We start from the raw sequence: 11,907 nt of genomic DNA, 5'->3' as shown, positions 1-11,907 counted from the left end.
TAGAAGGAAAAGATTATGTTTGGAATCATGAATTGCACAAATAATCTATTTCTCACTTCCTCTTTCTGTGACGGTAATATTCAAGTAACATAATAATTGTGAAAACGGCAACAACATGGAATGTCATTCTTTCTCGTTCTCTTTAGTTTTGTGTCATTCCTGTGACCTGCTTTTTTTTCTCCTACAAAATTAAACAACTGAATGAACATCATTGAGATGTTTATATAATCTGTGCCATGGGTTCTATAGTGTGTCAGACTTTGGTTTTACAATAATTATTTTGTGGCACTCGTAATGATTGTAGCGTGTCTTTCATTGTACCCTTCTTATGTAACTCACCACAAAGTAATCAGGCATATTCAAAGCATTTACCGCGTAAAAGGTTAAGCAATTGAAACTAGTATTTCTTCCATCTTTTTTCACTGATTGGTCTTGTTCATCATGATATATACATTCGAAAATCCCTTTGAGGTTGTGACTTTTGTGTCACAATCACACATGACGTATGAATCCCAACACTAATGCTGAAGTCGGTCATTTTAGGAAATTGAATTCAGATATTGGCAAAACATGAATCCATTAAAAGAGAACACAAAGTCTTTAAAAAGCCATTTCACACAGACAGTCAGACTTAGAGCTCACGAATCGGATTATGCAGTATATCTCAATGTCAATGTTATTTATGTCTGTGACGCATGTCTTTTATCACGAGAAAAGTCAGCCCACAGTCTTTCAGCAGAAATACAGGGTCGATTAGGTCTTTACTTTTGGTTTTATGACAATGTTGGCGAGAATATAAAAGAAAATATTGACTCTCACATTTACACTTACTCACTATTCAGCGCCTTTAGTCAACCTAACATCCTGCGTGTATTTAGAATGAGTTGCTGGAATAACTGGTGAAACCAACACAAGCAGCAGGGAGAGAATTGGATCAGAGTCAAACCCAAAAATCTCTTCACTGTGAGGGAAACTACTGTTCCACCATGCTGTGCATAGAAAAGTTCAAGGACTGGTGTCACTAAAGATATATTTCAAATCCAAAATGCAGTTTCCTCCTAAAGTCTAAAGTACTTTTATGGCCTTCACTGCAATGTCTTCTTAAACTCCTGCAAGGGCTCTCACCATCGCTGTCATCACAAATATCTTGATGTCATCCACATCATCAAAACAGTCCCCTTTGACCCCCTCGAGCTTGGGAAAGCGAGATGAAAAATTGTGCAGAGCCAGATCAGTAGGGGAGGTTGTTTTAATTGGCCAAAGGCTACGATTTAAAAAGTCAAATTCATTACAATGTTTGGTGTAATAAATAAATGATTTGATTCACTTATTGTCAGTTTGTCATGTGACTGACTGTATGGTGACCATCCCTTGTCAGCCTGGATGGACTGCAGTTCTGTGACCCTGAACATGATAAGCAGGAAAGAAAGAAATGGTCGTATGCACTGACATGAAGCGTTTGGTAAACTTTGCTTTACAGGATGTCTGGCAGTTAAGGTCGCAACAGCTGGCAAGTATTGTACAGTGTATGAATGTGCTTGCTAATGCAGAATATATAAATTGAAAAAAAAGGTCAAAACAGTTGGCAAGCACTGCACATCATATAAATCTGCTTGCTAATGCAGAATATATACATATAAAAATGGATAGCTGTCAAACAGACCAGGAAATGCCCTTATTTCGAACTTTTGCGGCCATCCTGAATCATGGTATTGTGTCAAATGGGATTTCCTTGGACGTCACAATAATCATGACTAAAATTGCTGATGTGCAATTTTTGACCTTTGCTCCTCTCAAACTAACAAATGATTTAAAATCTTATTTCATCTGTTTATTAACCTACCCAATTCCTCTAATGTACAAAATCAGTTGTATCATGTAAAGTGTATTACTGAGCAAGGAGAGTCAAAGCACGTTTTATTGAATGTTTAAAATTGTGTTTCAGGGGAGCTGGTCTGTATCCAATAATCTCTTACATTGAAGACAGTTTCAGCTCGTCTGGGCGTAACTGACTTAAATTGCTCGACTAAATGGCATATTTGAAAAATGAGTTTCCGAACAGAACATTGTTCAAAAGTACTGTTTAGTTATTCAGAGTGCATCATAGCTGCTCCTCCAAACGCAACACATTGCAAGTACGAACTTTGAATGTGAGACTTTGTAATGCGCTTTGAGTACCTTCAGCTCTTTTTTTTTTTTTAGCAAAACAGCAAGGCCGCCAATGGTGAACCGTAATATGGCAATGATCACTATTTTGATTAGAATTCCCCAGAGATTGTACTGTTTTAAACCTGACCAACATCTGAGTGAGAATTATTCCTCAGAAGTCAAACAAATTTGGAGGTTGTATCAAACCCTGAACAGTTGGACCCAAGAGCAGTCCCAGAGTCCCAGTCACAGTTTAAACAGGAAGAACATGGATTTATTGAAGGTGGTGGTGACAGAAGCATGGAAAGTTGTTCCAGAGGAAACGTGTGGGTTGAGAGGTTTGGAGCGAGTCTGTATGGTCGGGTACTGGAGCTCGTCAACGAGGGTACTGGAGATAGGAAAAAAAACAAGTTCACAAAGTACTTTACAGATTTCTTGCAGATCTTAGGCAAGCATAGCTGTTTCCATATTGTAGACACGGATCAACCTACTGTAGAAGGTAGAAAGAAATTACTGAAGGTCCTTCTTGTAAGTGGGAGTAGGCTTGTCAGTAACTACTTGAATCTTGACAAGATCAAATTTGAGCTCTTCTACATATGCATATTCCAAAACGTGTCTTTTGCATTTGACCTGTTACAAAGGTCAGATTGGAGAAGTTCAGGGTATCAGAGTCTTGCTCAAGGACACCACTGCAGTGAGTCCAAAAGGATTTTGAGTGTATATTACTCCGTCCACACTTTGTGAACCTGAGGTTTTTTTGCCAACATTCTTCTACCGGTCAAGAACTTCATCAAGGGTTGCTCTCGATGGCAAGTACTTTAACAATTTGGCCACTGTTACCAGGAAACCGACGAATGAAGAATTCGCTCTTCTCCAGTTTGAAGAATAGGTGATTTTTGAAGAGCCTCTGCAGCAACAGTCACATGATTTCTGTAAAAAAAGATGTCACCGAGGTAGGTCAAGTCAAAGCAGTTGACCATATGGATGTCATGTCATAAATGAGTGGAGCAGGGCGACCAAATGCAAGTTGGATCAGTTTTTTTTTTTTGAAGGGAAGGTAAGCGAGCAAACAAAGATACAGACGAGGCAAAGACTCACAGACAGGTAAACAGAAGTCCTCTTGGACACGGACAAGAATCTGACCGTGAGTCGTCACACAAGACCCGGGGTAAAATGGACGACAACAGAAAGCCACGGGCAGGGTTTAAATACAAGAGATAACAAGAGGGAGCAGGTGACAGACATTGCGATAGCGAAGGGGTGTGGCTGAGGGAAATTGCCGGCCGAGGGTGCTCTGCCTAAAAGACAACTGGTCGTCGGTGAGACCAAATGGCATTACCAGGTACTCCAAATGTCCTAGTGGAGTTTTAAATAGCACATTCCATTTATCTCCAGCATTGATGTGGATGAAGTGATTGAGTTTAGTAAAGGCATGGGCATGACTGAGGGACTCAAAATAGGAATTGATGAGTTTTTCACCCATATCATTATGGGCTCTACAATTAATGCAGTGGCACAAGGACTTACCTTTGTTCCCCCCGACAAAGAACTTGGCACCAAGAAGGGATGAAGAGGGATGGATAAATCCATTGCTAGGTATGTATTGCCTCACTTACTTGAGTCGCTGGGTGTAAAGGTGAAAGGTCAGGAGAGGAGTTGGAAGGATGTAGTTAATGGCTTAATCACAAGGGGGGTTTGGGGGGGCTCCTTGATGAACATGGTGGGAATGTTTTGGTAATCAGGAGGAACTAAAAAAAAACATATGGAGGAGTGGGAGGTAGGGCTACTGAAGCTTGGATTAGCAAAAAATGAGAATGGCAATGAAGGCTCCAACTTGGACGGTATGGCTTTGGATCATCAATCGATGTATGGATTTTTTGTCTTGGGCCAAGGAAGCCAAAGAACATTTGGAGAGGAGGCTGAAGTTTCTGATATTGAAATCTCCTAGATGAATGAGAATACAGCGGAGTGCTATTTGTGGGAAATAAAGACCAAGCCGCCTTGTGAATAGTAAATATTTGCTTATAATTGATACCCATAGGAATGCATTAGGAGAGAAAAATATTTAACCCCCCCAAACTTCTTCAAAAAAGCTCTGATTTGACCTCCAATATACAAACAAGTGATTAACTTGGAAATTCAACATACTTCACTATTATATATATCATATTTTAATAAACGACACATTATGAATTCTGGCTTGTAATCTCTGCATTGCTTAAAGAATGACACTTATTTCCAAGTTGCATGAGAAAACATCAAAAGAATATACCCTTTTTTTTGTGTGAAGTCTACAGACTCAAAGTCAACAGCAACACTCCAATCTAGCATACCCCAAAGCAGTGTTAAGTGTTTCAAAGTATTTCCGGAGCATGCCAGACAGATTATGAGGCCAGTAGCGAGTAAGCATAAATTTAGTGCTTGAAAAGGCGTTTAAGTCGACTGCTCGTGATGAGCTGTGAGCTATAAACCATGACCGACCATTTGTCACTTATAATCAAAGGAATTTTAATTCATGAAAGTTTATATAACATGAGCGATTAATCTTGTGAGGCAGTTTGATTTATATGTGCCTTGATTTATTTTATTTTATTTTATTGCACTTTTCTCAAGTCTTTGCAGTGAGGCGCTACCCTCCCCCTTGCCAACTCTGTCGGGGAGTAATTTCCATACATCCTGCACTTCATTTGTACAGCTGGCCATTTGCCGGGGCAATCCAACTAAATTGCAGTGAGCATATGGAGCAGTTGTGAGACTGCGGATCTAATAGTAAGGCACAAACGCATGTGATTGCACATGAGGGTCTTTGTGAATATGAGCCTACCTTTTGCAATGGCAACTTTGATCAACAGTCAGATCAAGTAACACAAATCTCAAAGTGTTGATGAGGTGCTTATTAAGACTAATGTTGTTGCCAAAGTGTAAAAGATAACACACACATTTTACTTAAATTGGTTGCTGCAGTGAACAAACAAGGCGAATCGAACTTTGTTGTTGTTACTACTAACTTGGAAGAAAAAAAAAAAATCAATTTCTCTTTTCTCGTGGACTACGTGAAGACCTTAAGATTCACATCACCCTCCATATGACTTCACAACAAAAATGAAACTTTAAAATGAAATTCCCATCATGGATTCTTTGTTTGTTTTGCTGGTGTTGCAATCATATTTATCCTTCTCAGGAGAATTGTCATCATATAAGTGGATGAGAAATCAGTGAGGAAATAAAGTTGTATATAAACACAAGGGAAAAACAAAACATTATATGCCTCCAGGCTCTCTCCCAGGGTTCTCGTCCCTTGACTTATTCAGTCGCCGTGACACCGTGTAGCACAGAATCTCATGGAATGTGAAACAGAATATGCAAAAAAGTATTTTTATTTACTACAGTATTAACAAAGGACAGAACACATTTTTCTTCCTTTAACAAAATTTTGTATGTGATCAGTCATGACGATGTATAACATTTGACCATTGGGAGCTTCTGGACGACCTAATGTTATAAACAGAAGTCAACTGAAGTTTTACAAATATGGGGCAATTGTACCTGCGGAAAAAAAGATTATAACAACAGTGTAATCAACTCAACTCAGTTTCATTTATAGGGCACTGTAAAATAAGTGCAGGTGAAACAAAATAAGTACAAATTGATCATAAAATACAAGATACCTGAGCTTAACATCTTTTTAAGAAAAACGTATAAAATACCAATTACTATTCTATCAAGAAATTGATACAGTCAAGCAGGTTAACCTCTGATGAGTGTAACGAAATTCCATTTGCAGCCACATTGTGGTTCACGCTGATGGTCTGTACTGAAATGGAAAACTCCATGCACTGAGACAAGCATGATCAACATCTGAGTCACAGGTAATTATAGTTCTTACAATTACACCTTTAAAACAATTTTATTAGATGGTGGTTTATCTGCACGCCATGTCACAGACAGCTTTGAATTTTAGGCGATTATCCCTGTGAGTTATATTTAAAAATCGGAAATTGGTCATTTTATTGTTTTACTTCCACTATCAGTTGTGATAAACATTTCAACATGTTCTCAGTCAGGAGTCTGAAAACTTTTATGATGCCACTATGGTATGTGTCTTTTTTACATATGGATAGCCATGACTTGGTGACTTGTTGTATGGGACATTATATGGGATAAATCAAATAGTTTGCCCTTTTATATTAAGGAATAAATTTATGCGACATGTCTTTTGTTGCTCAACATATGAATATATCGCAGTTTGTTTTCCAAAGTTTGGATCGTCTGCCTCGATCTGGTTCCATGCACAAAAGCATCAACAGCAGACGCGCTGAAAACGACGTGGTTTGTCTCACACATGGACTCAATTAAGCGCAACACAGACGAACACAGAAAGGCAGCTGGGAAAGTTTACGTCTGTTTGATGGTCAATCCAACTGATTCTTATATTGTTCTCCCATAAATCTGCTTTGAATGTGTGGATATGTTCAAGGTTAAAATGAACTTGGCAATGAACTAAAACCACATCCTACTCATTTCATCTTGCCTGAGCGCACACACATTTGCCAGATTTGTTAACAACCCAATTAGGCGTAAATACAGGTTATGGCGGAGGAAACATACATATGTGTGTGGCTGAGGTTTTTCTAAGAACCAGTTTGAGTTCTATGATGAGAACATGTGAAAACATAATTCCAAATTTGTCAGTGTGTTTCTATGTATATGTAGGCCTGGTGGCAATCATTTGCTCGGTTCTCAATTCTCTCAATTGACTCATAGATGAACAGTTTTTCTTAAAGGGTCGTGATAGAGGGCTAAAAATGACTTCAAGCAAAAGATGCTTGTGTTGTGTATGATACAAAGAGAGCCCAATTACTTTGAAAAGAGTCCAGTTTGTCCTTCAGCATAAGAGGATGGCTGGGTTTAAAGTTGTTTTTAGGGCAAAGCTTGGCAGGAAGCAGATGGAGCTGGGAGCCAAACACACACTGAGCCTAATGTCAACAGCAAACAAACCTGCAAGATACCTCTGTTCTCAAATTTCTTCTTGACTTGATTGCTTTTTCTGACATGGTCCTTTATTTACTTCTCTGGAGTAGGAAGAGTGATTCTGGGATTAGACACCAGGAGGCAAGCTGTGTGACAGAGAAAAGTGAAACATCTTAAATTGGTTTATTTTTTTCAATTTTCTTTCTTCCCTTCTTGGTGTGCTGCACAGCAAGTGAAAGTCAATACAGTGGAGGAGTTTCATTTGAAGATCTGTTGAGTATTTTTTTTTTGTATTTGGACAATACATTGATTGGTAACATGTGTTAAGGTTTTGGACTGAATCAATTGTCTGTTCAGCTCACAATTTAGAAATAATCACAGACAATGTTACATAACAGTGTTGTGTACCATCGACACCGACTGTGAATACGGCGTGACATCTGGAGCTTAAAAAGAAAAACAAAAGTATATCAAACAAACAAAGAAACAAAAGAAAAACTTGAAAAGGTTTTTTTTATATATTTTTATCAGGTCCTGACCGTACCAGTAATGTTCTGGTATCATGCATACAGTAAGTAATAATTGAATGAGAAATAATTGAGTTTAGGTAGTGTATCAGGAACTTGGCTGCGTGAAGGACAAATAGCAATGAGGTTGTGAATTTAATTGTGTCTAGACAAAATGTGATGATGTTGAAAATAAACATTTAACTTTATTTTTGCACTTCATTCTGTTCTATTTTAACAGATAAACAGAGGTGGGCATTCCGTCCCAGGGATGGAACGGTCACCTAATTTTTGGAAAGTTAAGAAAAAGTATGGACTGATGACCAGACGTGTTTTTGCTTTTATCTTCTTCCAGCCAATGAAAAAGGTATTATTCAATCTAGTTGGCGATGTTTCATCAGGAGAGTTATGAAAATATTTCATGAAGGTCGAAAAGTTCCGTAGTTCTACTCTAAGTGTGAAGAAAAAGTCATCTTTGACAGTTGGAACTCCGAAAAGGACCACCCATCTTTCTTGCAAATTGTAGAGACTTAATTTTCAATGATGAGAGTTGTCAATTTGAGAAGAACGTTGGACAGATTTTAGACTGCAAGATAACTCTAAATAGTGTAAATCAAACTTCTCCCCGGGAGATATTTCTTCTCTTGAAAACTGCGTTTGACAAATGGAAAAATGTCTACGTAAGACAGCCGTGGCCTTGTTACAATGCTGTTGTGTAAGTCTTGATTAGAAAAAAAAAAAAAAAAGGCTGTGTTCCAAATACTTTTATGAACTTTGACCAGTTATCCCACCCTGTCCCTCATCTGTGACACCCAGCAGTGGCCTTATGAAATACTCAAGCCTCTCCAGAGCACTTGACGAAGGCCAGAGTGAGGTCAAGAACATGGCTTCAACAAGTGTAATGTGTTTTGGGGCGTCTAATTGAATTTCTATTGGAGGCCAGTACAAGCACAAAAGCTTACATAAACACAAGTTGATGAACCGTTAATGGCATAATTGTATTATCATGTATTAACAGAGGACATTTTTAATTGGCTCAAGTTATAATTGTTATGCAACTTTCCAAAGAGTCATAGGGTCACTTCAAAATAACAAGGTGTGAATATTAGGTTGGTTTTAAAGCTTAGATGTACATGCAGATGGCTAAAGATTCTTCTACTCCAAGATCATTTGGTGAACTAAGTGTTTCATGACTAAATGAGTTATCTTAGAGAGGGGAAACAATCATTTAAAAGGTCATGACAATCTTGTGCTTCGACACACTAACTTACTGCATGGTACAACCACAAAGCTTTGATTCAAACACTCAACAACTTTTAACAAGTGTAACGCAACTGCAGCGTCAAAAAGTAATGACTGCTTTAATGACTACAAACTGTGCTGGACATTTCATTCTTTTATTACCTCAGCCAAGCACAACAGTTCAAAGGTGAATTGATAGATGGATATGTACTATATTAAATTGAAGTGATTATTTATTTTTGGGCATCATTCCTTGATTATGTTTGTTTACAAAAACATATTTTGCTGTGTTTTATTCTGGGGAGTATTTTCTACTGGAACTGTGAGCTTCCTCACTCCTACGCAGTAGAGCACACACTACTGGAGGTCCCTCTGGAATGACCTCCCCGTAAATATAGGGCAAGCCCCCCCCCCCCCCCCCCCTCTCTCTGTCAATCCTTATTTTTGCACTTTGTATGTAGCCGGCTCTATCAAAATAGTTGAATTGAGGTAAGGTCAATTCTACCAGAGGAAGATGGTCAGCGCTTCATCTCATAAAGTCGCTGTTACCATTGAATCTGCCCAAAATATGTGAAGGATAAATGCAACACACCCTTTCTAACCTATGTATTCATTAGCATATTATATCCAGCATATCATTTAAGAGCATAATGATATCTCCCTCTCCTGTCTTGCTCTTTTGCACACAGACACGCACACACACAAAATTGTACATTCGCATTCAGACATTCATTTCCTGAAGACTAGCCCTAAACCTATTGCAAGTCTTCGGTCAAAAATCTAATGATTTACATCATGGGGCTTTGCTTTCCGACCCCCGAAGGAGAAGAGCGGATCCAAAAATCTGCCTCTGTTAGCAGATTTACATCCCCACAACAAGAGCGCACACACATAATAACATCTGCTAAAACCACACCGTCAGGATAGAAGCAACACGTTGGCCACATATGCAATGCAAACTCTCTCTTCTTCTCACGTGTTCGCCTGTTAATTTCTACATATTTTACAGAAGATAAATCGTGCAGGAGTATATTTCAAAAATGGCTCATTCAGCAAAACGACTTTATTCTTGTGACAAGTCCTAAACTGGTAACCCAAATTGGATTCAAGCATGTAACTCATGTAAGTCCACCACCTCTGGATCGTGTTCTTTAAAAAGAAAACATTTACTTCAAAAAATAAACCAATTCCAGAAAAACAAATCTTTCATCTGGTGTAGAAGAGGGCAATTTTATTAGCCTGTGTGTGCGGTTACACGTGTGCGTGTGTGTGGCCTTTGTGGAAGTAAACAAAACCCATGTGCACATCTTTAACACCTTGCAAGCCAGTGCAGGGGAAGACACGAGTGCCCTTTTCACCCGGCTACCCTGGGCATTTCACAACAACACCTCATACAATGGACTGAGGCCTAGAGGTCAAGGGTCAATCAGGGTCATGTTCTCAATAATCAGCTACTGCCTCTTCAGCTCTCAACAACACTTAACAAGCTTTGATTTGAATTTGGAGAGAAAGGGAGGAAAGGGTGCCATGGTTGTTTATGCATGTGTTTGTGCCTGAGGTTGGGCTAACAAGATCCCGATGAATGGGGAAAAACAAAAGATGAACGTGAGTAAACTGAGGGAGTGGGGGATTAGAGGAAGGCAAGGTGACATGGGTCATTGCTCTATGATCACAAGACCAGTCACTCATCAATCCACCAACCAATCAATGCATCTGTCACTAAAGACGCAATTGAACATTCAGCAGTCAATCAATGGACAATTAATCATTGATGTAAATGTTACGTTTCAGACATCCAAAGGAATACATGACGAAGATGAGAGTGGTGAACGAGTACACGGCTGACAACAAACAGCACAATTTGGACTGCTTTCGGGAAAAAAAAAAGGTGGGAACCCGAGGTGCTCACTCTTCTCGAGTTGCTCCAAAGTCTTTCAATCAAATCAAAAGTACAGAAAAAAATCAATATAGTAAACATGTCCTGTTCCATGTACTGTTGTGATATTTAATAAGTCATGAGGGAAATTTAAAATCTGGAGTCAATGGTTTGGCTGCCATGTGATGAGGTGTGTCTCACAACAAAATGTGTTATTGTGCATGTTCCTAACCATTGCTGTTCAAAATGTTTTATTGTTATTCTTTTACTTGCGCACGTTTGTGAGTCCTTGTGCGGGGTTCAGCTGCAGTGTGCTCCCAAAAGAAAAAAAGGCCACCCTGCTTCTTTAACATGGGAGGATCTGGGTGGACCTTCTTGTTGTTTCAGAGAACTCTCCAGGGCTGTGTCACATCCCTGTTCGGCTCATATCATCTGCAGGATTCATCATAGTAACAAAAACTCTGCCCCATTTCTTTTCTGTTATGTAACCAGTGCAAGTCAGCTGTGAACATAAATCTGGATGACAGCAGTATACTGCGAGCTCCCTCCATCTGTAGAACTCATCGTAGATAGATGATTTCCTTTAGTTTTATTTGATTAGCAATGTAAAGGTTCAAATTTGACTCTGAGAAGTTCACATGGTGAACAAGGTAGTACACATGATGTATATTTATAGCAGAGGTTGAAGGTCATATTAAGTCTTGCTGGGTAGAATGTCTCCTTGCTGATAATCTGGGTCACTAATATGAGAGTTTCCGTTTTTGGAAGGGGAAATGAGAAAGCTGACAGACTCCATATTCAAACAAGGGGGGGACATTTCATTTACTTTCTATCTACTACTGAGTCCCCATTTTTTTTTTTTTATCCACTAACAGAGAGTGGGACATCAGAGGCCCTCTCTCTTTTGCACAACCTCCAAGACGTTGCGTCAAAGGGTCTTGCCACATTGCCTGTTGCTTTCCGTTTGACAAAACCCACAAACGCATGTCCATGAATGCACAGAACATCTTCATCAACTTAGACTGACGTAGGAAGAGGAAGGCGGAAAGAACTGAGTCACAGCTTTTTGAGGATTCACTTTTTCTAGCAAGCAGCTGTAAACCCTCAGTAGATGACCAGCTGACAAGACAGGAAACCACATCTGCCTACTCGATGTCTCATCAC

At 39.1% G+C, this 11,907-nt stretch overlaps 1 long non-coding RNA gene across 1 annotated transcript; it reads right to left on the bottom strand.

The window, feature by feature from the left end:
* Positions 1-2,400: 2,400 nt before the first annotated feature.
* LOC147052191 (uncharacterized) lies at positions 2,401-3,323 on the bottom strand. The gene is made up of 3 exons (XR_015067011.1): positions 3,247-3,323; positions 2,640-3,078; positions 2,401-2,536 (listed from the first exon to the last, which is right to left on the bottom strand). It is a non-coding gene; the product is annotated as an uncharacterized LOC147052191 (long non-coding RNA).
* Between the last annotated feature and the right edge of the window lie 8,584 nt (positions 3,324-11,907).

This window comes from Syngnathus leptorhynchus, chromosome 8 (genome assembly GCF_054491065.1).
Source record: "Syngnathus leptorhynchus isolate UIUO chromosome 8, UIUO_Slep, whole genome shotgun sequence".
Classification (NCBI taxonomy): Eukaryota; Metazoa; Chordata; class Actinopteri; order Syngnathiformes; family Syngnathidae; genus Syngnathus; species Syngnathus leptorhynchus.
The sequence above is the reverse complement of the archived record's forward strand: the minus strand, read 5'-3'. Positions and strand labels throughout refer to the sequence as shown.